We start from the raw sequence: 27821 nt of genomic DNA, 5'->3' as shown, positions 1-27821 counted from the left end.
TATGTGTGTGTTTGTAAAAGCACAAATATTAAACTGTTACAAATAGAACAACTTTTAAACAGCAATCTTAGCATATGATGTGCAGTAATAGTTGGACAGTCCCAGCAGAAACACTGAGTTTTTACTTCAATAAACTCATATTTCCCAACTGGTGCTGACAGATATTTGCAGAATGTTTTGCCAGAATGTTCAGTGAAAGCCAATGTGTTCTGTAGTGTAGTTACTAAGCATAGGAGGTAGTAAAATATTTTTCAAATTCTGAAATTTTTCAAAAAACCAAAATAATAATAATAATAAATCCCATAATTTTTACCAGCTCTACTAACCATTCATTATGATAGAATAAAGTATACAAACTATTAGTATTAAGACAGCTATCTACAGGGTGTCCAGTACAATATCTGAACACTCTCAACATCCGTTAAAAGGCGGTAACAATAAAATTCACAAGAATGGGGAGATGTCCTATCTCCTAGAACTGGAAGGGACCTTGAAAGGTCATCGAGTCCAGCCCCTGCCTTCACTAGCAGGACCAAGTATTGATTTTGCCTCAGATCCCTAAGCGCCCCCCTCAAGGATTGAACTCACAACCCTGGGATTAGTAGGCCAATGCTCAAACCACTGAGCTATCCCTCCCCCCGTGTACATCATGTCCCTCCATGGCATCGGGATCAATTTCCTCGAAAAGTCCCAAGACAGCAAATAGCATTCAGGGGAGTCTAGTGCCTGCTGTTTTTGAAGAGTCTTGATAAAGACATACATTTTATATCTCACACTGACTGTGGAGTCGGTAGTGTCAGATTTGTTTATGGCAGGATTGAGTTGCAAAGATAAGGGCACACCACGGAATATGCCCATCTTCCAACTCCCTCATGTTTCATTGCAGGGCTATCTAGCTAAAATATTTCCTCCAAATGTAGTTGCTGTGGTGAGGCATAGAGATGGAGGTAATTTTTTGTGCCCAGGCTACTTATGGCATTTCATCTTGAATTTCCCCTTGAATAGGGAGTTTGAATAATAGTTGTGGTATCTATCTACCCACCCTAGCTGTTCCCCAACTTTTTATTAAGGCAACCCACCGACTGCATTTTGTGTTTTTAAAATTTCAGAAATAAAAGAAAAAAACACAAAAGTATGTGCTCCCATACTCCTAACACCCCTCCCAAGCCTGGCCCCCAAATCCTGGCTCAGCTTCCCCCAGTCCCCTTGCTTTCCCAGCCCTGCCCCCTCTTGTGAGCAGAGAACTCTAACAGGGTTCCTCCTACACCCTTGTAATTTGAAGTCACTACGCCTTTAAGTGGTACACTTAAACAGAACAAAACAGAAGAAAACTCAAAGCAACCCTCCAAGCTAGGAGAGAATTAGATTCTCAAAGATCTTTTTACATCTGGGGGCCTTAACTGAAACAGACACCAAACATCCCCCTGCCAGCCAGGGGGCACACAATTCCAGTTTTCCCCAGCATCAAGATGAGGTGAGTACTCCTGCTCCCCTCCTGCTTGGCTCCTCTTAGCCCGCTTGCTCTTGCTCTCCCTGCTCTGCCCGGCAGCCCCAGTTGGCTGGGGAGCCCAGGGCCGGTGCTACCATTAAGGCAAATTAGGCGGTTGCCTAGGGCGCCAAGATTTGGGGGTGCCAAAAAGCGGTGCCCCCAGTTTTTTGTTTACAGTGTTCCTACACCCTCTCCCTGAGCACGCTGTCGCTGCTCCACTTCTCCCGCCTCCCAGGCTTGCAGTGCCAATCAGCTGTTTGGCGCCACAAGCCTGGGAGGGGAGGAGAATTAGAGCCGGGGTGGCGTGCTTGGGGAGGAGGCAGAGCAGAGGTGAGCTGGGGTGGGGAGCTGCTGCACAGCTCCCCAGGCTGGGGGGGGGAGGTGGGGAGCTGCCGGGGGGGTGCCTCAGTGTGTGTGTGGGGGAGCTGCTGCAGGGCTCCCCACCCCAGCTCACCTCTGCTACGCCCCCTTCCCAAGCACGCCGTCGCTGCTCCACTTCTCCCGCCTCCCAGGCTTCTACGGCTCCCCGGGGGGGCGCTGCCGTGGGGGGGGGGGCTCAGGGCAGAGGGGGAGGGCAGAGAGCTGCCGCAGGCGTGGGGGTGGGGGGCGCAAGGTGGAAGTTTCGCCTAGGGCGCGAAACTTCCTTGCACCGGCCCTGGGGGAGCCTGTGTCAGGGACGGTCACACAGCTGGAGAGTGAGCCTGCCCCACACTCACCCTTCAGGGGCGGTTCCTGTCCTGCAGGGTTGGGCCCAGCTCCCCATTGCAGGCATCATGACCAGGCACACAGGGTCCCAGCGTCACTCAAGTTTGGCCTGGCAGCCACTCCGTCATAGTGGATAAAATGTTAAATAATGTAGGGCCAAAAACTGATCCCTGCAGATCCCCACTAGAAACACATCCACTTGATGATGATTTCCCCTTTATAGTTATATTTTGAGACCTATCAGTTAATCATCTTTTAATCCATTTAATGTGTGCCATGTTAATTTTATATTGTTCTAGTTTTTTAATCAAAATGGTGTGCAGTACCAAGTCAAACGCCTTACAGAAGTCTAAGTCTATTACATCAATACTATTACCTTTATCAACCAAACTTGTATTCTCATTAAAAAAAAAACATGTTAGTGTGACAGGATCTATTTTACATAAACTCATGCTGATTTCTATTAATTATATTATCCTTCAATTCTTTATTAATCAGGTCCCCCATCAGCCACTCCATTATCTTATCTGGGATCAGTGTCAGACTGACAGGCTGATAATTACCCAGCTCACTTTGTTTACCCTTTTAAAATGCTGACACAACATTATCTTTCTTCTAGTCTTCTGGAAATTTCCCAGTGCTCGAAGACTTTTTGGAAAATCAACATTAATGGTCCAGACAGCTCCTCAGCCATCTCTTTTAAAACTCTTGGATACAAGTTATCTGGACCTGCTGATTTTATAAAGTCAAATTTTAGTGGCTGCTGTTAAACATCCCTCTGAGATGCTAGTGGAATGAAAAGAGTGTGATAGGATATGAGTGCATCATCTATTTTTTTTAACCCAAATATAGAACAGAAATATTTATTGAACACTTCTGCCTTTTCTGCATTATTATTGATAATTCTACCATTTCGGTCTAGTAATTCCAATTCCATTGTTAGGATTTGTTTTGTTCCTAATATATTTTAAAAACTCCTCCTTGTTGTCCTTAACTCTGCTGACTATGTGGACTATAGCTTTCACCTTGCATCCCTTTGCTCCCCTGATCAATTTTCTACAATTCCCAGCTTCTGATTTATATTCATTGCTATCAACTTCCCCTTTCTGTCATTTGTTATATACTGGTTTTTAAAAATTATTTTATAGATTCCTTCACTTCCCCTCTAAACCAGGTTGATTTTTTTTTTTTAACAAATGTGGCTTTCTTCCTCTATTGTGGGATTGTGGCTTTGGGGGCATCTAGTAAAGTGTTCTTAAACAGTTCCCAATGATCATTCACTTTTTTTTTGGATTAAAGTTTTCCTCCCAGCTGATTTGGCTCTTAATTGTTTTCAGCTTTATGAAACTGGCCTTTTTAAAGCATCAGGTGTGTATATTACTGGTTTAGACTTTATTCAGTTTGCACATTATAAGTGTGATCAAGTCACGATTGCTTGTATCTAAGTTACCATTAATTTTTAGTTCTGTGATCAGTTCTCCTTTATCTGTTAAGACAAAGGCTAATAAAGAATCCCCCTGTGTTGGATGCAACACTCTTTGAGTTAGGAAATTGTCATCTATAATGTTTAGAAAATTCCAAGTACTGGCAGCATGACACGTGTAGCATATGTCACTCAAATTGTAGTCCCCCATGATCACACAGGTTTTTTCCCCTACACGTTATGGATAGGTGTGTAAGGTGCTGATCAACTTGTTCCCTAGTGTGATTTGGTGGTCTGCAGCAGACACCAACTAATACTGCATTTTGTTAGAGCATTGATCCATAAGCATTCAAGATTATTTTCTTCCAAATTATCAGTCACTCAGAAACAGGTAATGACATTTTTGACAGTGCCACTCCACCTCCCCTTTTGCCCATTTTGATTCTTCCAAACTCGGTTATAACCATTAATTTTATCATTCCAACTGCGCAAATCTTCCCAGCAGATTTCAGAAATACCAACTAGATAAATTAATGCTCGTAGCTGAGCAATTCCAATTCCTCTTGTTTGTTACTCACGCGCCTACCATTTGTGTGTAGGCTATTCAAGAATTGCCTTAATATCCTTTGGTTCCTTGATTAATTTTGTTCTCAACATCTTGATTTTTATGCTGAGTGCTCATATTTTCCCTTCCTTTACCCTCCACTCTTGTTATTAGTTTAATGCCCTCCTGATTAATCTAGCCAGCCTGTCTCCAAGGAGATTGTTCCCCTTTATCTGAGATGGAGGCCATTTAAACTTCTCCCCATAGAAGGTGGACCAGCGTTCCACAAAACAAAAACCCTCCACCTTAACCCACTTTCCTTGCCAATGGCTCACTTCCACAATCTTCTAATTTTCTTCACTCATTGGACAGGAAGGATCTCAGAGACGATCATTGGGACATGCTTCAGCACACTTCTGAGATCCCTGAAGTCATCCATTATCTGTGAGAGATCCTGCGATGCAGTGTCATTATTGCTGATATGAACAATGGATCCTTGTCCATTGATTTCAGAAGCCTATCCATTCTTAAGGTGACCTCTTGTGTCTTAGCTCCTGGGATGATAGCACACAGCCCTGTTGTCCACTTCTTCCTTGCAGAATGTTCTTTTGATTCTTCTGAGTATTGAATCCGCACAAGGATCATCTGTCTTCCTTGGACAAACTTGCATTAGTTCAGTCCTGAGGCAGCAAAGGTTTGGATCTCTGTGGCCAAGAGGAATGGCTACTTTCTTCTGGTCAGCAATAGATGATTGGTTATATTTTTTGGTCACTGCTGCTATCTGGTTATCTAGGACCAACAAGGGGTCCAATAACACTTTACTTCTGGGGGACTTCTGCGTCACTGCACATGCACGGAATTTATGTCCCCCGCAGATTTCTTTGTTTTCCCCGCAGAAAAATGACTTTCTGATGGGGAAGCAAAGGGAAGCCACAAGAGCAGTCATGCGACCCTCCCCAGCAGTATGTTTCAGGTGACCAGGGCAGCTGGCAGAGAGGTAAATCACTGTGGGTCAGGGGGCATGTCAGACCCACCCCCAGATTTCTCACCCAGTTCTAGGAAGCTCTGCAAACTCCCTAGTGCTCCCCTCCCCCCCAAATACTTCCTGCACCCATCTCTCCTCAGCTACAGGGGGAGGAATGGGGACCTGCTCCCTAGTGCTCCCATCCCCCCCAAATACTTCCTGCACCCATCTCTCCTCAGCTACAGGGGGGTACAGGGACCTGCTCCCCCATCCGCCCAACTCCCGTGCATCCAGACCCCCTCATACCCAGACCCTCCCACCGAGCCTCACTCCCCCCCCACACCCAGAACCCCCCCTGACAAGCCCCACTCACACTCCTCCTGCACCTGGACCACCCCAATGAGCCACCCACATCCAGATCCCTCTCACCAAGCCCCAACCAGCTGCACCTGGATCCCCACCCCTCTGAGCCCCATTCCCCCAGCATCTATGCCCCCCACTGAGACCCCCACACCCAAATCCCCCTGACGAGTTCTATCACCCCCCCACTGAGCCCCAACCACCTTCACATTCTAGAGCCCCCTCTAGAGTCCCATTACCATTACACCCAGAACCCTACAACAAGCCCTTGTGCATCCAGACCCCTTGCACCTGGACCCCCCACTGAGCCTCCCGCACCCAGATTGCCCCACATACAACCCTCTGAACCCACACCTGGATCCCCCACACTAAGCCCTCCACACTTGGATCCTGCCTCGCTGAGCCTGCCTGCCCACACCTAGTGCACCTGGCACAGAGAGGCAGGGCCCTGGGGTGTTTCTGGGGCAGGCCCAGTTCTTGCGTTGTGTCAGGGTTCGGTGCAGCCTCACCGCTGAGTCTGTGTCCTGGGGGGGAGCTACACAGTGATCTCCCACCTCTGTGCAGCCAGTGGCCTGTGCTCCCCAATACCATGTTGGAGCTTCCACATTTATTTGACAAATAAAATTTGCAGAATTTTAAAATATTGTAAGTAGAATTTTAAATTTTTTGGCACAGAATTTTTAATGTTTTGGTGCAGAATGCCCTCAGGAGTAACACTTCAAGATTGCAAGCCACATTGACAGTAGGTGGGGAAATGGAATAGGGACTAGAGGTTGTATTTGGCTGTTCTTCAATGCTTCCCTCTCCTGGCCAGCATAATTTCTGTCTTACCTGAGAGGGACACAAATCAGCTGGTTTTTATCCAAATACCTATCTCTGCCAGACACTTCAGAAGTACGAGACATGGAGCTACATGTCATCAGCATGTTGATTACACTGGACTATGTAACTACATACAAATACTGTAATTTACAGAAACATTGATCAGGAATAGTAACAGAACAGGGAATGGTGGGACTTCACAACTGAGTGCACCCTGGGAGGGTCAGGCAATTCTCTACCCAGCACTACACCCTGCAGTCTCTATGAAAGAAAAGTGCTGAGCGCTTTAAGTCAGTGGCATGCTTTTCTGCCAGGTCCTGTAGTCAAGTAAGTAGTGTCTCATCGCTGACTGTGCGAAAGACCACTGACATATCTAGGCCATCTGGCCTTTGTCTGTTACTCTGAGGAGATCATTGACCACTGTGATTAATGTTATTCCATTCCACAGCCCAGTCTGACCTATAATTGAGGATCCAAAAATTATAGGATGTCAGCTGTTGCCAAAATTGGCTGGTCACCACTTTTTTCCAATGACCTTACCTAGAAAGGGAATGTTAGAGACTAGCTGTTACCTCACAAGGTTGTTACTGTGAATTGTTGAGTTTTGCACAGCAGGGCTGGCTCCAGGCACCAGCTTCTCAAGCAGGTGCTTGGGGCGGCCGCTCCGGAGAGGGGTGGCACGTCCAGGTATTCGGCGGCAATTTGGCGGACGGTCCCTCACTCCGCCTGGGAGCGAAGGACCTCCCACCGAATTGCCGCCACAGATCGCGATCGCGGCTTTTGTTTGTTTTGTTTTTGTTTTGGCTGCTTGGGGCGGCCAAAACCCTGGAGCCAGCCCTGTTGCATAGATATTGCACTGTTTTGCAATATGAAGTTCTGAAAGAAAATAATATCCTCTCATCTGCTTCAGATCCATATTCCCAATGAGTATGTGTGATTTTTCTGATTATCAACATCATATGTTGTTAAAATTCCTATCTGCCACAAATCTGTGAAAATGGAACTGCAGCAATGTTACATCTGAATTGTTTTTTTCTGCTTACTCAGAGGCAAAAAAGCAAATTCAGGTTTAGACCCTTTATGCACACGTATGCTGCAATTCACTCTTGTCGTGCATCTTATGTAGTCATTAACATCAGCGCAGAGTGGGTATAAACAGCAAATGGGAGCTTGGTTCTTTTACAGGCTTGTATGAAGAGAAAGTTCTTGCTCCCATGATCTAAAAATCTAAATAAACATACTGGTAATAGAGGTGTGAAGGAAGGGGGAAGCCATAAAAATATAAAATAGAATATAAACTGTTGCCTATAAATTCCAGTTCCTGCTTAAGCTATTGATTTAACAGTTCACAGGCACTCCATACACTGAAATAGTGAGGGTCATCGAGAGGCATTGTTTATAGGACAGGGTGTGGAATACATGATCTTAGTGGCTGTGAACAGATATGGGAGAAATCCTGATTCTGGCAGGCATAATATGCTCGGGAAAAATGATTGTGTCCAATGTTATGTAATGTCCATAGCTGCTCAGAGTATAGTAGCAAGTATGTTGCTTTCACGGAGAAAACCCTGAAGAAGAGCTAGGATTTGCTCTTAAATAGTTGTTACTCATTTTATAGCATCCTGTGTCTATTCCATGCATTCAGACCATTTTACCGCCTTGATTTAGCTTCAAGATCTGATGCGCAGTTGGCTGGTATAGTGTTAGTCTTTAGTACAGTCTTCCTCAGACTCTCAGCCTCTTACTTCTTAACAGATTTGCAAGACTGTGGATTAGTGTAGGCAACCCTCAAAGAAGGAAAACAGGTTACTGCCCTGTAATTGGAGTACTTTGAGATGATTGTCTGCCCAACCAGCCTCCATCCCCATGTATTTGATGTCCATATAGTGGGTTCTGAAGTAGTGAATGGAACTGAGGGGTTGGGCAAGGCTGCATATTCTTATATAACCTTGATCCTGAATGGTCAGTACCCTAAAGGAACTATGTGCGTGGTCCTGATAGCCCACGCTTTCTAAAGGGTTCTGGTGAAGATGAGAAGCGCACAGGCATATCTGACAGTATGGAGGCACTCTTGCAGGCAACCATCTCTGGGAGCTCCCATTACAGGGAAGTAACCTTTTGTGCAGTATGCTGCTCACAGAGTTGTAACATGCAGCAAGTCTAAACCTCCTCTTGTAATGTCTCTGTTGTCATTAAGACTGCCGTGAGAAAAGATGAGAGATAAAGTGAAAAAAAGAACAGAGTCTGCCTAATAGCCTAAGTTGCTTCAGGCTTTCTAGCTATTCTCCACTAAACTTCAGGCAACTTTTTCAATTAACCACAGAAGTATGTAATTGCATCTAACAGACAAGGCAGGTAGAAGCTTTATACCTAGTAGCTTTGTATGCAAGCTAATAGAGAAGCTAGCAAACAGCCCCTCCATACCACTTATCAGCTTCCAGTACCTCAGATTTTACTCAGGCTACATCTACACTACAGAGTTTTGTCAACAAAAGTTATGCCTCTTTAATTAAAGCACTGTAATTAAACCCCTGTTGCATGTCCACACTATGCTCCTTGTAACGAAAGAGCATATCCACACTAGCAGCTCTTGCATCAACACAGAGAGCAGTGCACTATGGGTAGCTACCCCACTGTGCAACTGGCTGCAGGGTGCTTTGGGAAGGGTTTGCAATGCCTCATGGGGCAGGTACAGCATCAAATGATGCAGGTTTCTCAATTGCATCGTTCCATGGGCATCCTACTAGATTGCCAGCCACTTTTCAACTGAAATGTGGGGGAGGTGGGGTGGGAGACCAGTGTGTATTGGGGAAGTGAGTATGTCGGCATACTGTCTCTTTATATTCAGACAGCGGCCTGAGCACCTAATCCTGGGGGAGGGGGACGCTCCCCACACATCACCCTCCACCCCGGCTCTGCACAGCAGTTTCCCTCCTTCCCCCCACAGCAACAGCCCACTCTGCCTGCCTGCTGATTCTACATTAATAGTTCTGTGATTCCCTCTGAGTTCTCCCACAGCCTCCTTAGCTACCAGGAGCGGCATCCTCAGCAGTTCTGGGAGCTCTCCACGCTGAGGAATGTCAAAGCTTCCTCGACTTTGAAAGGGGAGGGGCACATGCCTGCAGGGCAGCCGAGTTCAAAACAGTGAGCAGAGTGGTCACAGCAGGCATTGTGGATACTTGGGGAGGCCAGTCATGTCGACATAATGAACAACAGCATCTACACTGACCCTGTCGCTTTAACTGTGCCGCAAAAGCTCTACACCTCTCGTCGAGGTGGTTTTATTTTGTCTGCAAAACAGCAGAGTTTTGCTGCCAAAAGTAGCTATGTAGTGTGTACACCTAGGGTTACCATATGTCCGAATTTCCCCGGACATGTCCGGCTTTTTGGTACTCAAATCCTCGTCCGGGGGGAATTGCCAAAAAGCTGAACATATCCGGGGAAATAGGGAGGAAGCATAAGCCAAGCTCCGCCCGGCCCCAGCACGACCCGCAGGGTCCGCAGTGCAGCCCAGCCACCTGGCTACATTGTAGCGAGCTCGGGCGGGGGAAGAGGGGCGCAGCCGCAGAAGGCGGCGAAGGGGCTGCTGCTGCCCCCGGAGGCCGGGTGGACCGCGCGCCCCAGCCGAGCCCGCAGAACCATGGGGAGGCTGGGCCCAGCCAGTGGCTCGGGCTTCCCTCGCGGGCGGGGACTCCCCGGCCACTGGGGGACCCTTCCTGCAGGGGGTGCAGGGGTTGCAGGGCAAGTGGGGAGCAGGGGGCACAGAGGCTGCAGGGGCCGGTGGGGGGGCAGGGGCTGCAGGGTGAAGAAGAGCAGGGCAGGCAGGGGCAGGGCAGGCTGGGGGGTGCAGAGGCTGCAGGGCGAGGACAAGCAGGGCAGGCAGGGGCATAGAGGCTGCAGGGGCAGGGCCGGCAGGGGGCGCAGAGGCTGCAGGGGCGGGGGGATGCAGGTGCTGCAGGGGAGCACTTAGCAACCCCCAACCAAGATCAGAGCAGGAGGAAGGAGGGGGAATGCAGGGTGCTCAGAGGAGGGGGCAGAGTTGGGGCAGGGACTTTGGGGAAGGGGTTGGAATGGGGGTGGGTTTGGGGCAGGACGGGGGTGGGGCCAGGGGCGGGGAAGGGGCGGAGTTGGGGCGGGCAGGGGGCGGGACCAGGGCCCTATGGAGTGTCCTCTTTTTTAAATATTTGAATATGGTAACCCTAGTACACCTCCTCTGTTTTGTTGGCAAAAGGCAGCTTTTGCTGACAAAACTATGTAGTGCAGACAAGGCCTTAGTCTCAGAGCACTGTACACAGACAGCACTTGTTGCTCTGGTGAATGACTTCTTCCTATCCACAGAGAAGGAAATCACATCTGTACACTGTCTGCCGGACCTCTCTGCTGCATCTGATACTTCTGATCTCCAAATACTTCTGTTCCACCTCCAAAAGCAACAGAGAAGAGTGAATAGAGATGCCGTGTGTAGCACGGTGCTGGTGCAAAGGCACCTAATTAGCCCCTGCTCAGCCAGCCCCAATCAGGGGAAATAGATTGGGGCTGGGGAGAAGTCTGCTGCCTGGCCTTTAGAACTGGCTGCACCTGCGGGCCTGAGGGTTCAAGGGCTATAAAGGCTGGCTGGCAGCCAGAAGGAGGGAGAATGGCCAGGGGAAGGTCAGTCTCTGGGCTGAGGGCAGGCTCTGTGTGGAAGAGGAGATTGTAAGGCCTGCAAGCTGTATATAGTATATCACTGGTGGTGGGAGAAATGTGCAAATAAAGCCATGGGTGCTGCAGAAGGAGAAGCCTCTCTGTGCTTTATTGGGGTAGCCAGTGGGCCTCAGGAAGAGGGGTGGGCAGAGGACATTTTACACCTGTAATAGCTGAAGTCTTTCCTCTCAAACTGAGCCCAGAGAATCCTCATGGGGAGCTGTTCTTCCAACTCCTGTCCATGCCTACGAGTCCCACAAAGCTCAGTCCTCTTCCCCTTGGCATTCAGCATCCATTAGGAGCATTTGTGAGACAATACAGGGTGAAGTGCGAGCAATACATGATCAGAGCAAGACTGAGGTGATGCTGGTAGGAAGAGGGAAGTTTGGTGGATGTGGAGCTGCTATGTAGTAATCTAAGAATACTGATCTATAATAATTTTATGAATACTGTATCTGACTGGATCAGTGAGGTAAAGTTATTGTATTGGGTTATTAGACTTTTCTATATGAATGCATTGGTCTAGCTTAATAGAGGTCTGTTGGAAAAACAAGAGGAAAGGAACATGATCCTCTAGAGCCCAGTAGGTAAAAGGACTCTGTGTGGAAAAAATTCTGCCCTATTTTAGCAGACACAGACCTGGCCCCAGTGATCCAGACATTTGACATCTCATCTAGGTTGTTGCAATTCATTTGATCTAGGAATGAAGCCCTGAAAAAATTCCATCTGGTACAAAATGCAGCCCTTTTACTGTACTTAGACACATGGGCCACCATGAACACAATCTTTCTGTCCTCTGCTCTCTGTACAGACTTTTCACTGAATACAGTTTCAAGATTTCTGTCCTGGTATTCAAAGCCCTCCATGGGATTAGCCCTACCTATCTGAGAGAGTAACTTCTTCATCTGTAAAAAGAAGAACAGGAGGACTTGTGGCACCTTAGAGACTAACAAATTTATTAGAGCATAAGCTTTCGTGGACTACAGCCCACTTCTTCGGATGCATATAGAATGGAACATATATTGAGGAGATATATATACACACATACAGAGAGCATAAACAGGTGGCCATGACTTCCTACAACAGCTAGACTCCACAGGAACAGTAAAGCTGTTGAGCAGTAGGGAGCGACTTACGAATGCAGGAATCCAAACATTTAATGAAGCTAAACCTAGACTAATGGAACTCACTCCTGCAAGAGATAGAAATGACCACAAACCTCACTGCACTCAGAACTAAATGGAAAATTATTTGTCCATTTTAGCTTCCCCTTGACAAATTCTTTACACATACACAAAAGCCCTATAAGCAAATCAAATGTATCTCCTACAGTCTGGGAAGAAAGAAAGAGAGCGATTATTATATTTATTTTTAAACACTTGGTAGGTGCACAGACATTGCAGTGAAATTGGGCCATATCCTATGTGCAACTAGAGAGAGAGAGTTAAACTCTGGGCTTTCTTCACTTGACACTGCAGTGTCTCATAACTGGAATTAATAATATAGTCCTTTTGGAAGGAGAAGACACACATTTTACCCATAGATGTAGAACTATGGTGTGTGTTGAGTACTTGGAATAGTTCAATTTCATGATGTTTATTTTGCAGTGATGCTCTTGTTCATAGATTCATAGATTCTAGGACTGGAAGGAACCTTGAGAGGTCATTGAGTCCAGTCCCCTGCCCGCATGGCAGGATCAAATACTGTCTAAACCATCCCTGATAGACATTTATCTAACCTACTCTTAAATATCTCCAGAGATGGAGATTCCACAACCTCCCTAGGCAATTTATTCCAGTGTTTAACCACCCTGACAGTTAGGAACTTTTTCCTAATGTCCAACCTAGGCCTCCCTTGTGTATGTGCCCCAGTGCTTTAGCCAGTCCATTCCTAATGGTTAAAAAAGCCTATTTGATCTTTTTTGTAACCAGAGTTGCTCATGCGCATTGTTTGCTGTGTATGCTTTATCTTACTAAATTCAGGCTGTCAAGTTAAAGATGGTCTTTAGCAAAATCCTGTAGAATTTAGCACATGAATTGTTAGAAAAATAGTTACACAGCTGTATAACATTCAGAAGCTGCATTTAGATTAATAGGGTTACATTTTAAATGCTAATCATACCATCCACTAGACAGGCTGACTGCTGCACTGTACTCTGTGGTGCTCCTTGACTTTGGACCATCGGCATAAATTAATTGCTTATAGACCGGGGGTGGTGGGAATAGAAACACAGCTATGGAAATGGGTTACGGCTGCCAAATATCTGCATGCTGAGCCCATAAGCTAAATTAAACATACTGTTCTTTGTCAGTGTTACTGTTGGACATAAAATATTATTGTGCTCAGTTGAGTCCCAGGGACTACCAGAGGACTGATTTTATCTGACAGAAAAACTACTATGGACTTTCTTGTATGTGGGGATTCACTTAAACAAGTAGAAAAACACAGTTCCTCAGGTTCTTATTTTTATGCATGTGGGATAGTCCAAGCTCAAACAGATGGAGAAAGACAGGTGATTGATGGCTGAAAAGACTGTTGTAACCAGTCAAATTTAGCTGTGATTGTAATTTGTGATGGCTCTCTGTGGATTTAGTCAAGATTTCGAGAAGGAACTAATGAATCAAAACAGTATATGTGCCATTAAGAGTGTAAAACAAATCCTTAGCATTTACCAGCTCTAGATTGTATTGTTTTCCATATTGGGTAGGCAGTTACTAAGAGTGTGCATGTGTGAGGGATGAGAGAGGAATGATAGGGTAGGAAAGGATGGAAAGGAATCATTAAATGGTGGTGTAATTTACTGGTAAACGGATGAAATTAGGAAAGTAAAATTTAAGCCAAGTATCCAGAAAAACCTCCTGACAGTGGTGTGTATTATTACTATATATGCAGAAAAGAGTCTCCTAAGAGAAGAGATGGTATCCCCAACACTTGGGCATTTACAATTAGACTGGAAAACTGTCAGGGAACAGACATGGACTGGTGCTTTTCTATATCAAACGTCTATTATCCTATGTTTTCTTGTTTCAGAAATTGCTATTTATGAATATTTTTAACAGCTTTGTGAGTACAAATGTTCTAGCACTCTATTTAAAATATATTTTTAGACTGAGTCCAAAATGCTCAAACCTGGGTGCTGTAAATTAGGTTCCCAAATCCATGTATAGGCACCTAAGGAAAAGTGGTTTGATTTTTCACAGGTACTGACACGTGCAGCTTCAGTTGACTTCAGAAGGATTTGTGGATGCTCACTACTTCCAAAAGTCAGGCTACTTTTATTTAAGTTCATTTAGGAGCTTAATTTTAAGTTCCCAGGTTTGAAAAGCTTGACCAGAGATTATAATGAGATTTGCACTATGCACGAGCTTAACTTTACTCATGGTGAACAGACCTGTTTATTTCCATAGGATACTACAGTGCATAAAAGCTAAGCATGTGCATAAGTCTTTGCAGAATGGGGACATATGATCCCAGTTCTGGAAAGAATCTCTATTCAGGACAGCACTCATTCACATGTGTAACTTTTAAGCATGTGTTTACATGCCACAGATTTCAGTGGGATTTAAGCATATGCCTAAATGCACTCAGAAATAGGGATGCTTTCCAGAATTGGGACCTAAGATAGGAAAAGTGTTACTTCTGCTATTTATAGAAGATCTAACTTGTCTGAGAATCTGAGATGGTTTCCTGACAATACCAAAGAATGGAATATTACTTTTTGTGATTGACCTGTTTGCTCGGTTATCATATAGTAAAATATCTATTTTGGGAGAAATCTAATGTTTAAAAATGTAGAGAAACTTTTGTTCGTCACCTTAGTTTTTTATTAAAGATGAAAATCATAAAATGTCTTGTTTACATGAAATTTTGCATACATATTGATCTTTGTATGAACTAGGAACAGGCCTTGTTGGATCTTTGTCGTCATTTTATTCAGTTTTTAAACTTGTAAGTCTCAATAAGCTTCTATTTTATCTAGGTAACAATAGACAATATTGCCTATAACTTAATTTAACACCTAAAAATAACATTGATAATAATGAAAAATTGTTTTGCATAGTGGCTAAAGCGGGAGGGAGTTCCGACCTGCAGAGCGGCAGAGCGTTGCGGTGCGGAAGGAGGTTTGGTGTGCGAACTCTGGCTGGGCGGCGCTTACCTCAGGCGACTCCCGAAAGTGGCTGGCATGTCCGGCTCCTAGGCGGATGGGCCAGGGGGCTCTGCATGCTGCCTGCAGGTGCCATCCCTGCAGCTCCCATCGGCGTTCAGGGCTCCGGGGATGCCCCTGTGTCTGGGAGCTGGAGACGCCGGCTGCTTCCGGGAACCGTGCAGTCAGGGCAGTAATTGAAACAGCAATTAGGTAAGATGAGGTGATGCTGACAGACATGGGAAAACATTCAAAAGACACACTTTAGAATATAGATTCCTCCTCAGTTGATCCCTGCTATTGTTAACAAGGTTTGCATTTTAGAGTATCTATTTAGAACTTCCATTTCCTCCAGATTTTTCAGGTAACAGCAGTGGATCAAGACTGTTTTGCTCCATCTTTGCTTGGCCTAGGTAGTTGTGACCTTTTCTTTCAGTTCTGGGTCTTGCCACAGTTACTCATGCCTTTGTTACTTCCAGGTGAGATTAATGCAATGTGCTCTGCACTGGGCTACCCGTGTAGAGCTTTTAGCTAGCATAGAATGTGGTTGCCTGATTAACTAATGGCAGTTTTTGAGGAGCATACTACAATTGTGCACTACAGACTGTGCTTGATTTCTGTTTAATTTGGGTGTTGGAATCTGTAAAGCCATTTATGGTCTGGGTCTTGTATACTGTATCTCAGGGGTAGGCAACCTCTGGCACGCATGCCGAAGGCGGCACGCGAGCTGATTTTCAGTGGCACTCACACTGCTGGGTCCTGGCCACCGGTCCAGGGGGCTCTGCATTTTAATTTAATTTTAAATGAAGCTTCTTAAACATTTTAAAAACCTTATTTACTTTACATACAACAATAGTTTAGTTATATGTTATAGACTTATAGAAAGAGACCTTCTAAAAACGTTAAAATGTATTACTGGCACGCGAAACCTTAAATTAGAGTGAATAAATGAAGACTCGGCACACCGCTTCTGAAAGGTTGCCGACCCCTGCTGTATCTTATAAACTGGTAATCTCCCTATGCTCCATCCCAGCTGCTGAAATCAGCTTGGATTCTCTCACTGACAAATCCTTAAATATAAAAATCTGGAGACCGGCCATATTTAGTGGAATTCCGTCAACTCTGGCATTCACTTCCCCTTGTTTGTCTGACAAAGCATGAGTGTTTGGCCTTAAGAACATGTTGAAAGTGCTATCTGTTTACTCAAACTTTTACCTGAAGGGCTGAATATTTTGTGGGTTGGTGAGGCCTCTGGCTGAAAATGTGCCAGTTTGGTTTATTTTTTTAATGCATGTGGTTTTACATTGTGTGTGTACGTTTCCCAGTGGCTGTGTTAAGAAAATTTTATACATTGAATAACTCTATCACTAAAAATTACTGCTGCAGGCTCTACATTTACACAGTATGATACCAACACACAATAAGTAAAATAATATAATAATCCCCTGCCTTGAAAATTAATGTTGGATTTGAGAAAACAAGCAACAAATTGTATTTTCATATTATAAAACAATGAGACAATAGGGTCTGTGTATACAGTTCTAATGATAGCTAGATCGTGTTCAGTTCTGAAAACTTCAGGGCCAGAGAGGTTGCGGACATATTGCAATGAATTCCAAGAGGAGCAACAATATCGATTAAGGAGCTGGAGCATTGATATATTGGGAAAGATTAAAAGTTACTTGTACATTTTTGTGAAGGGCGTGGGAGCTGCCTATAATATTTTATGCATATTACATGTCCACCTGTTTGTTTGATTGTTACATTATTTGGTATAGTATTACAAGGCAGTAATTCAGACATGAGTTAGACTGCAGGTAGACAGGAAAATGGACAAACACTTCTGATACCCCACTGTTTATCAAGTCCTAAAACTTGGACAGAGGAGCACTGTGAGAGAGAGTCCGGTATGCCAGCTTGCTTACTCCTACTGTAGCCTGAAGCCAAGTCAAAAGTAAAAGGTCAGTCCTACTTTCCAAAGACACAGAAGTAAGAGATTAAATAACCTAATAAAAAATATGTCCTTTTATCTCCATTCCAGTGCAGGATTAATGTTACCTGCAGTGAATCATATGTTTTGCAATCTACTTTTAAATGTCTCTAGTGATAGAGTTTCCATTGCTTGCCTTGGGAGACTATTCTACAGGCTGTAGCAAGTTGGCAAGTACTTCCTTTAGTCAGTCTACATTTTCTTTTCTTTTTAAAATGCCATCCTGTTACTCCCAGCCATATCCCCTGCCTCTGTGAAAACCTTAACAAACAAATCTACCTCCTGGCTGTTTATTCCTCCAACATACATGTAGATTGTTATATTACCATTTCATGCCCATTTTGTTGTTCAAACACAAATATATATAGTTTAAATGAGAAATAATAGAAAGGGGATAGAGATTTTTTTCTTAAATAGTAGGGTGACCAGATAGCAAGTGTAAAAAATCGGGATGGGGGTGGGGGGTAATAGATGCCTATATAACAAACAGTCCCCAAAATCGGGACTGTCCCTATAAAATCAGGACATCTGGTCACCCTATTAAATAGTTGCCTTTGTATTTAATTCCAATGTGACAATCATTCTCTTAACTGGCTTATATTATATATATTTTTATTCATTTTATTTATTCATTTTCAAAACTGGCTTCTGTTTTCCTTGGCATGCTGTGTAAAAGGTTCTCTCTCTCTCTCTCACACACACACACACACACACACACACACACACACACACACCTGCTTTCTTGTGCACATAGGGAAACCAGGATTGGCTAGTTTTCTAGCACGTACTGCTAAAAAGATGATTATCCATATACAGCCATTTAGGGAAAATCCAATAGGCTTTAAAATAGCCTTGTGGCAGTTTCAATCACCACTTCCACTTTTTAAGTTCTAGGCAGCTGACCTGCAGGAAAAGCTCTAGCAGGTATCCAAGGAAGCATAGAGGCCATCAGAATATGCAGAACCATTATATCCACCAATACAGTAGACATATCCTTCAGTATCTGTACAGATCAAATATCCAGGAAACATTCTACTATCACAGTTTAACTGCAGGTGGGTAGATGTAATAATAGATTACAAGAAAGTAAGATTATATCAAACCATACAATCACAAAAAGGCTTTATCAGGATGAAATGTTACCACACTACAAACCTGTTATTTTCCCCCAATAAGTCATGAACAAAGACCATGGCTGCTCAGTCTCAGCAGGTCAATAAAAACCCAGCCGGAGGGGATCTGAGGTACAGCTGGAGGGAGAGGGAGTAGGTAAAGCAAGAGGAGACCAAAGGCAATATTAAGGTTATTCAAATATAAACATTTATGCAAGAAAACAGTAGAGTAACAAAGGTAAGTGCCTACTACAGTGGGAGAAAGGGGGGCAAAGGAGAGGACTGGTCGTCTCTCTCTACTCTATTGTTAGGGTTATTATGGTGTCACAGTATCGACTCTATAGTTAAGAGGTTACAGTCTTGCCAGCATTTCAAAAAATTTCTAGGGACTTTTTTTTTTTTTCACAAAAGCTTATGTTTTGGGGATTGCTAGCCACCAATTCCAAATGTTTTTGTGTGGGTTTTAATTAGTGTATAAAAATATCTTAGTTATCACACAGGATATAGTTTTCAGGTTGTGCTTAAACGGCTGCTGCACACATACTGCGATATTGCATCAGTATGCAATGCTTTGTCAAAACAATGCAACATGGCTGCTCTCTGTGCATATGTTTTTCCAAACCAAATTGCAGCCAAAATACCTTGTGATGGGAGGACCAGAAAGGTCTGGCGTTTGGATAAGCATCCTTCAGTTAGGAATCTAACTGGGAATGATGGGATGAAGTTTAGAAAAGGAAAATTTAGGTTGAATATCAGGAAAAGCTTCCTGTCAGTGTGAGCTATTTCACTGAGGAATTTTCTTGTAAAAGATAGTGGTGGAAGCCCCATCATTTGGGACTAGACTGGCCACAGCAGTATAAAATGCACTAAGCAGCACAATCATGCATTGGTAAAGAGATGGAGTCAGTGATATAAGAAGTAATTTCCATCCCTAACTACCGCGAGTTCTCCCATTTCTAGCAGATGTGAATAAACTCCATATATTTCACTTGTGTTCTGCACTGTACATCATTTTCAGAGAGAATAAACATGGCAGCTCAAGACACTGTTGTAGTAAGTACCCCACTTTACAACCTAAAATGAGGGTTAGATTATTTTATGATTCAGTAATTATTCTATTTTACGGCATTGGGTTTAATCTTCTAGCAAACATTTGACATTTTTACAAACATAGAAAAATAAATATTTATAGGATTTGAAGTAATCTCTGCTTGGTAGATTTAAAAACATGTTATTGTAATAGGATTTCTTCTTTATTAGAGAATTCATTGAAGGAGAGTTTCACTGTATGCCAGCAGTTCCAGAGGCAACTTTACTAGATCCAGTTGCCTTTTTCAGGCAATCTTAAAAAGATGTGCATCTCCCATAGCGAAAGAACTGTATGAGAGCTCAGCACCTTTTGAGAATCAGGCCATTTCTATTCAGGTGCCTAAATATTGGTTATGGAGCTTAATTTTAGGCATCTACATTTTCTAGTGACTTTTATCTTTAGCTTACTTTTAGACAGTAAAATTCACTGGGTATTTTAGATATCAGTAGGAAGTTCAAGATACATAATTACAGAGTGTTGTAGCGTCCATTAGTTTAAGATTATCATTGGGATGGTTCTGTACTAAAGAACCAGACAATTCAGAACTCAGAGAATAGAATAAAGATTTATTCAACTTTCTTTCACCTTATGTACGTCTTAGAGCGCTAATGGTTATTTGCTGGATGCTAGTACTGTTTGAGAATGATGTCTGCAGATACAGCATGTGACAGTTGGCTAAGTGTAGGAGGAGAAATAATATATTTAGGATTTTTAAAACCCTCTTCCTCCTGTTTCTCCCAATATACACACACTCCAAAACTTCCAAATAAGTGGAAAATAGAAGGCCTTAAGTTTTCTTAATGATGATTTCTAGGGGTTAAGGGTGAGAATCACAGAGTACATCAAAAAGTGAATAAAAATTATTACATTCATATTTGTGGTATTTAGAGGTTCATTCATGACCATTCCGGCACTTAAAGTTTTGAATGTAAAGCTCTTTGGGTAAAATTTTAAAAATTGCTTAAGTCCCATTTTCAAAAGTGACTTAAGCACTTAGGAGCTGAAGTCTCATTGGAAGTCAGTGCCACTTTTGAAAAATGGGACTTAGGTGCCTATGCAATTTTTACCCCTTTGCACCACTGGATGTAAAATGGCGGATCATTTTTTTATGGTTAAACTTTGCATGACAAGTCTGAAAAAAGATAATATACATGTGTAGTAGATTATTGACATTGTGCTGTTCTATTAAACCTGTAAATTCAGACAGTGTTCATTACTCAGCGTTGAAAACATTTGGCCAGTACTGCCTCTATTTTCTGCTGTTGTAGGCCATCAAACTCTCCAGTTCAGATTGAGACATTGTGGTAACCCTGGCCAATCCATAATATTAGTTCTAATCTGGGCTCTTGCATTATTTAAAAGTAAATTTTCCAAAATGTTCTTCCTTCCAAGAATAGCCTCCTCCTAAATATTTTTCTCAATGGCATTATTAACAGCAGGTGTTACTGTGCTGAAAATGTTGATTAGGGTTACCATATTTTGTGCCTCCAAATGGAGGACACTCCACAGCCCCCGGCCCCGCCCACACCCCCGCCCCCTCCCCAAAGTCTCCGCCCCCTCCCCTGCTTCCCGCGAATATTTGATTCGCGGGAAGCTGAAGCAGGTAAGGGGGGTGTGCGGGGAGGAGGCGCGGCCCAGGCTGGCCCCCCGGCGGCTCCAGCCTGGGTCGGCTCGGGCCCTGGGGTGCCGGCCCCGGCCGACCACCCCCGGCCCGCCCAGCACTGCCGGCCCCCGGCGGCCCGGCGCACCCCCCGGCCCGGCTGACCGGCTCCCCGCCGGCCCGGCCGGCCCGGCTCCCCGCCGACCCGGCTCCCCGCCGGCCCGGCTGACCTCCCGATTTTCCCGGACATGCCCGGCTTTTGGGGATTTCCCCCCGGACGGGGATTTGAGCCCCCAAAAGCCGGACATGTCCGGGAAAATCCGGACGTATGGTAACCCTAATGTTGATGCTAAGTGTAACATCAAGAATCTGGATAGATTTTCTAAATACACAGTAATTCCTAGAAAATTTCAGGGCATTGTGGCATCACAAACTATTCCCATTTAGATACAGCTGTTTTTCATCCACTTTAAACTATACTTTATATTTTGCATGACATGGGGCTTTTACTTTCCAAAGCACTTTGCAAATATTAATTATACAAAGTAGAATTCACTTTCTGTATACGGCATACTGTTCTCAATTTCATCAGGTTGCTATGTAAGGTCGACCTTTTCAAAGATGTGACGTTAGTATCCATGATTTGCACATGAATATTGCTACTTACACTGTGCAGGGTATTGCATACCTGTTGTGAAGTTACTTTAATATGCTGTCATCCAGAATGTCTTCATTTCAACTAGGGATATATGGCTGCCATTGTCTTCAGTAGGATTACTCATAGTAGTAGGCCCTATCCTCAGTGGGCCCACTCTCCCTAAGCATCCTCCAACCTTTGGGCTTGTAAGAAATAGCAAAGTTTATTTATTGCTGTGAAGGGCTCTAACCACAAGCCATGGATGAAACTGAAGAGGTCCTAGCAACCCAGTCCTTTAGCATTTAACAGCTGCCACAAATATGATACTCTGCAGAAAATGCGGGTTTTGGATAAGTCTAAAGAACATATTCCCTTCTGGCTCTGATGGCTGCAGAGCAGTAACAAACAGTAGAATTGCTAACCTAATGTTAGCTAGAGCTGACAGAGCAGAAGGAGTGTCATGTAGACTGAGTAAGATCTATGTTATTGCCTTTGTGTTTCTGAATTCTGTTCCTGTTATGAATAATGCTCTTCATTATGAGTTTCAGGAATACTAGAGCTGTCATCCTGTGACTCAGATATATCAGCTCAAGGAATTCCAGAGACAGAAAATCTGAGGCATGTGCTCATTAATTTCAGTCATTTTTGACAAACTAACTCGTTTGGAGACACTGCAGTTTCAGCAGTTCTGGAAGAATTCTTAATAACTCAACACATCATCCTCATCTTCATACTGTGTCTTTAAAAATTACACCAGGATCAATACCTTTTTATACAGGCAAATATATGGATAAAGCATGTGTTTCTGTATTGTTCCCACACATACTACTCCACATAGAACAAGCAGCTACAAATATAGATCACTGCAATTTTCTGGTGGGTGCCCAAAATACACTGGGCCAGCTTACGGTGTAATGGCATAACACTATGCACCAGAGTTGGGGTTATATCCCAAACTCCATGGGCTAACAGAGGCTGAGGTTACATCAGAACTCAGCATGATGAGAACCTTCAGGCACAGTTCTGTTATCAGTTACTTTCACAGTTATCTGTTGTGACACATAAATAATGTTATGTAAAGCTGATTGATGTTTTGAATGCCTGGACTATACTGTGGAGGAGGTATCCTACAACCTTCCTCTTACTCACTGTCTTGTCACTGATTAGTCATTTTTTTTTAAAGGATGCTATCAAACTGAGTAGAAAGAATAAACACCAAAGATCTCATGTAGTACTCTCTCTCTCTCTCCCCCCCCTTTTTTGGCTAGGTACAGGAGCAGATACTTGAAATGGCGGGGAAGGGAACAAACAAAGAAGCCCCCTATGTATGCATTGTGCAGTGTCTATGTTTGTAGTAAGACATTATTACTTATGTAATAGTATTTATTATTTATATTGCAGTAGAATATAGGAGTCCCAGTCATGCATCAGGGCCATGTTGCACTAGGAATAATGTACAAACACAGAACTAAATGATGGTCTCTGCCCCAGAGAGCGTATAGTTTAATTATAAGACAGCAGATGGATGCTGAGAGAGAGACTGGGGAGCATAAAGAAACAATGAGACAGTATTCATTAGAATGATAGGCAGTGGACTCATTGCACCACTTGCCTATACAATATGTAGTGGTAGTGGTGGTGGTTACTATAAACTTTGCAACTAGGTATTGTGGTCTTTGCACTGTAGTGCACAGGGAACCAGGGGGATCTCACTAATGTTAATTATGTACAAAATCAGTCATTTGTAAAGATTTCAGTGGTGATAGTGATAGTGCTAATTAATTAGTGTATATATGTATGTATTGGGCTTTGAAGGTGTAATGTGATGTAGTATATATAATCGCTATATTTTACTATTTGCAGCAATAATTTTACAGAGCACAGGTAAAAGAATGAACGGCGTTCTGCTTACCAATTTAAGAAGTTTATATGTCCATAATGTGAGAGACTTTTCCTCAAACATTAGTTTTGCATTCTGGTCAGGCAAGATGTAAATGAAAATGTTCTGGTAACTTGCTCAATATTGTGTACAAACAACTACAAGAAATATGCAAGTTGTCTGTCTTCATAGCCATGGAAATTGAAACCTGATAGTTAACATGAAAAGCTTTTCTTGTAGTCATTAAGTTAAGGAATCTGCTGGCATAGCAGTTACCACAGTACAACATAGTGATTTACTAAAAATTGTTTGTTTACCACAGACTGTCTAATCTCTCAGCCAGAGGAAATTAAAAAAAAAATCCATTGATGCAATGAATGCAGGTCAAGGACTGCATCTACAGAGCAATGCTATTTCCCCCGTAGTAAAAATGAACACCTGCAGTAGGGTCTCTCTAGAAATGGTAAAGAGCTCGTGAATTAAGAGGCAAAATTTGAAGTTGTGTATATGAAAGTGCTGCAGATAAATGTTTTTGCTCCTCAGTAACAAAACACTTAGTTTAGTGTAACAGAAATTCATTAAAGGGTAGGAATATCTCCCTATGAATGATAAATAATCAGTATATATTTACATTCAGGATTATATCTAGATGATATTTATACTCCTGAATATAATCTAATCTTGATAATGGAATGCCCCTCTGCTGTGCCACATGACTCCTCTCCATATAACAAGCCTTGAAATCCACCTCCCTTTACCTAATCTTTGGTTTTCAGGTAGGGAGATTATCTGTAGCTATTTACCCCTTACATTTTTGGGATGTTGGCTAGAGGTGCAGTGGCTGAGTGATTAAGGTGCTCGACTGCAATCCTGAAGGTTCAATTTTCACTCAATCTCACACTGAAAGGCCACCTCCAGTTTACCCCTCTGCAAAATGGGTACCTGATCCATTCGGTTAGGAAAGTCAAAGCAGTCAGATGTGATGCTGGCCCCAACGCTCCGTTGTGTGTACTGTTGGCTATGAAACTGATGTGCCTTATCCACATCAGCCATATGAACCACTGGCTCCAGGAAACTTTGACTAACTGGCCCCTCTTCTCTTCTCTGAGCTTCATAGTGCAACCATCTGTCCTGCTTCTTCAATACAAAGTACGTACTCAAATCTACCTGGGCACCTGTGAGCCCTGTAAACTTCACTTTGAGACCAGGGCCCCCTAAAATGCAGTGGGGTACTGGGAAAATCTTGTTCTCACAGGAAATGTTAGTTGATTTACTTATCTCTTTAGAAATAGGGTTTGAATGTCTACTTGTGAGAACTCCTCTTCCCTTTGTCCTCTCTCCAGTCTGCCTAAAGTGATTAATTTAAATTGAATATTTTAACAAGGCGCACTAGGACCAGGACTGTTTTGTTCAATGGATATTTTTTGTCTAAAGTCCCCCTGTTCAGATATTGGTAGTAACCAAGCGTCATCGTCATTCATCAGATTATGTGAAACTACATGGATGATCTCTGTTCATTTCTTAATAGAGAAGTATCACTGCCACAATAGTTACCATCACAATTGGCATCTTCTAATAAGAAAGAGCTAAAGATTGCATGTATGGGGTATCTAAACTGCCCCCTATTGGGGTAGCCTGAGGAACCTTGTACTGCCAGTAGCTGTGCGTTGCCTTTTCTGTGAATGAGAAAGATCAATCCACTTCTTTCACAAGCACTAACTTCTCTCTCCAGACGTGTTTTTCAAAATCCAACAGGACTGTATCCGCTCATACAATAATATTAGTTTTACCAAAGCTGTTTTTTTTTAAGGTGGAAAGATAGGTGGTGCTTCCTCCAAAGTCCACCTTTGTCTTAACATAGGCATGACTTAAATCCATTTCAGAATCCTGTCTGTTTCTCTCTCTCCATTCTATGTTTGTTATTGTCTTTGGCTTTACGCTAGCATACAGTGTAGCAGAGGCTGTGTTATCTTTCTCATTATGATTATATAGTTCCATGGCAATGGGAGTTAATCTTACTGTAGTAGAAGCAATGATGTCTTGCAGACCTGATACACTGAGATGCTTTTAATTATTCGCTCCATTCCCTTCCAGGAGCATGGTTGTACAACAGCCTTTTACCTTGTTGCTAATGTTCAGAAGCTTTTCTTGTTACTGAGTCTGCCTTACTAAGTGGAATTTGTTGTAGAAGATCTGTAGTTTGAAAAAAATGAACTGTTCTTTGTAGTGTCTTTTATCTGAGACCCGGTTTTAAATTATGCTGACCAAACCCTTATCTTATCTGAATAAAAATGAATGGTTTACCTTCTGATATAATTTTCTAATGGAGTCTGAGATTTTACAAATATAGTAATCAGTAAAGAGAGAAAAAATCTCAAGAGGGTCAGTTAGAAAAAAAAAATTGATAGCCAAAAATATGTTTATATTATTCATCTACTGATTTTTGTTGCATCTCAAGGTGTCACTAGATAACTTAGGCTTTGATTCCTTTAGCCATTGATCTGTATTTACGCACGGCTGTATGCATATGCTAAAAACTAATTGGTCCTTCCCAACTTAAAGAGAAAAAAGTATGCAAATAGAAATATTTGATAATGCATAAAGAGCTGTTCGAGAACCAGATTAAAGGACCCACAAAGTAGGATCTAATTCCCTTTTATTTTTTCTTTTGATTGAGGAAGTGAAGTAAACACTATTAATACGAGTGCCTAATTAACACATACAGTTGCCATTGAAGTCTTTCTCTGGTGGTAATTTATACTTAATGGTGCACTGTAAGCTGGGGTTTTTTTTCTCCTATTGAGAAGGCTGCTATGGGGGAGCAGTAAGCAACTCATTTCTACCTGGTTCTGCCTTTAATGGATGGCCCATCTGCCCTGCTAGCCAGTCCCAGTGACTCAGAAGGATCAAGGTTGATCAAGAGCAGCATCGCCACTTAGGCCAGGTCTACACTACAGACCTATATCAGTATAACTACATTGCTCAGGGGTGTGGAAAATCCACACCCTGAATAACATAGTTATACCGACCTTCCTCCTCCCCACCCCTGTAGACAGTGCTCGGTTGACAGGAGAGCTTCTCCCCAGGGCCGGCTCTGGCTTTTTGGCCGCCCCAAGCCAAAAAAAAAAAAAAAAACGGGGTGGCCGGAGCGTGGGTGCAGGGGGACTGGCTGGGGGAGGGGTGGGGGAGGGAACGGGCGGGAGAGAGAGAGAAGTGGGTGGCCAGGGCTACAGCAGGGGCGCTGCCACACGGCTCCTCCCGCTGTGCCGCCTCCTGCCGCCTGCCGCGAGGGCTCCGCTCCGGTCGGCGGGGAGGGAAGGAAGAGGACTGCCCTGCAGGGCGCTCTGGTTCTCCACGCCGCCGCCCCCTACAGGGCGGCCAGAGCGGAACAAGAACAAAACAAAAAAAAAAGAAAAAAGCGGCCGTGCCGCCCTAGGATTGGGCAGAATGCCACCTCCAACAATCTGCCGCCCCAAGCACCAGCTTGCTCAGCTGGTGCCTGGAGCCGGCCCTGCTTCTCCCATTGACATGAAGGTCTCCCATCGGCTTAGTAGCATCTTCACTAAAGCGCTATAGTGGCACAGCTGCATTGCTGTGCATGAAGACAAGCCCATTGCTAGTGGGTGCAGTGTCATCCTTGGGGTAGGAAAGTGCTTGGCCAGGCTGAGTCTGGAAATGGTTGGCTCTCACAGATCACTGGCCACAACACAAGAGGGGCTTTCTGTGAGCAGAGCCCCAAATCAAAAAGAAGGTCTTCTTACAGAGTCTCAAGATGATAAAGGCATAAAGCTTCTTGCAGCTAATGTAGATGGGAGGCCTCCCACTTCTAGAGTCATTAAAGTGAGAACAAGGGTTCTTAAAGTGAAAAGGGGAAAGTCCACATTTCCCAGAGTCCTTTTAAAGTAGACCTGTAGCCAGATACAGGTAAAGGCTGCCTGCAATATGAGCTTTACATAGTGCTTTTCTCCTCTGTGACACAGCTAGAGTCTGCCATCTTTGTCCAAGAGAGAGGAAGTGTTCAAAAGAGAGGAAGTGTTCATTCTTATACTTCCAATGTAGCTAGTGACGGCTCTTGTATTCAGAGAGAGTGCACTTTACTCACTGCCCTGGCTAGTATACTAAAGACATTCTGTGCGTCCTTGTCACAGAATGGCTGGCCCCAGTAAATGAAGTAGGTCAAGCTCCCTTTGCCAGAGCAGGTGCTCCCAATTGGCCAGTTAAGAGGGTGGGGCAGCAACTGTGAACTATAAAGGCCCAGGGAGAGATCCAGTGAGGGGAAGTGCCTGAAGGAAGCCAGGAAAGAGAGTCCCAGTGCAGACAGGTGAGAGCTGCCTGAGAACAGGGGACTGGAGGAGGTCCAGAAAGAGAGAAGAAGGTGT

At 43.7% G+C, this 27821-nt stretch overlaps 1 protein-coding gene across 15 annotated transcripts in view; it reads left to right on the top strand.

Moving 5' to 3' along the window:
• Positions 1–27821, top strand: part of GRIP1 (glutamate receptor interacting protein 1) — a 564775-nt gene that overhangs the window by 370339 nt on the left and 166615 nt on the right. The gene's annotated exons all lie outside the window — the stretch shown is intronic.

Source organism: Chrysemys picta, chromosome 1 (assembly GCF_011386835.1).
Source record: "Chrysemys picta bellii isolate R12L10 chromosome 1, ASM1138683v2, whole genome shotgun sequence".
NCBI lineage: Eukaryota > Metazoa > Chordata > Testudines > Emydidae > Chrysemys > Chrysemys picta.
This window is presented reverse-complemented; position numbering and strand designations above follow the sequence as displayed.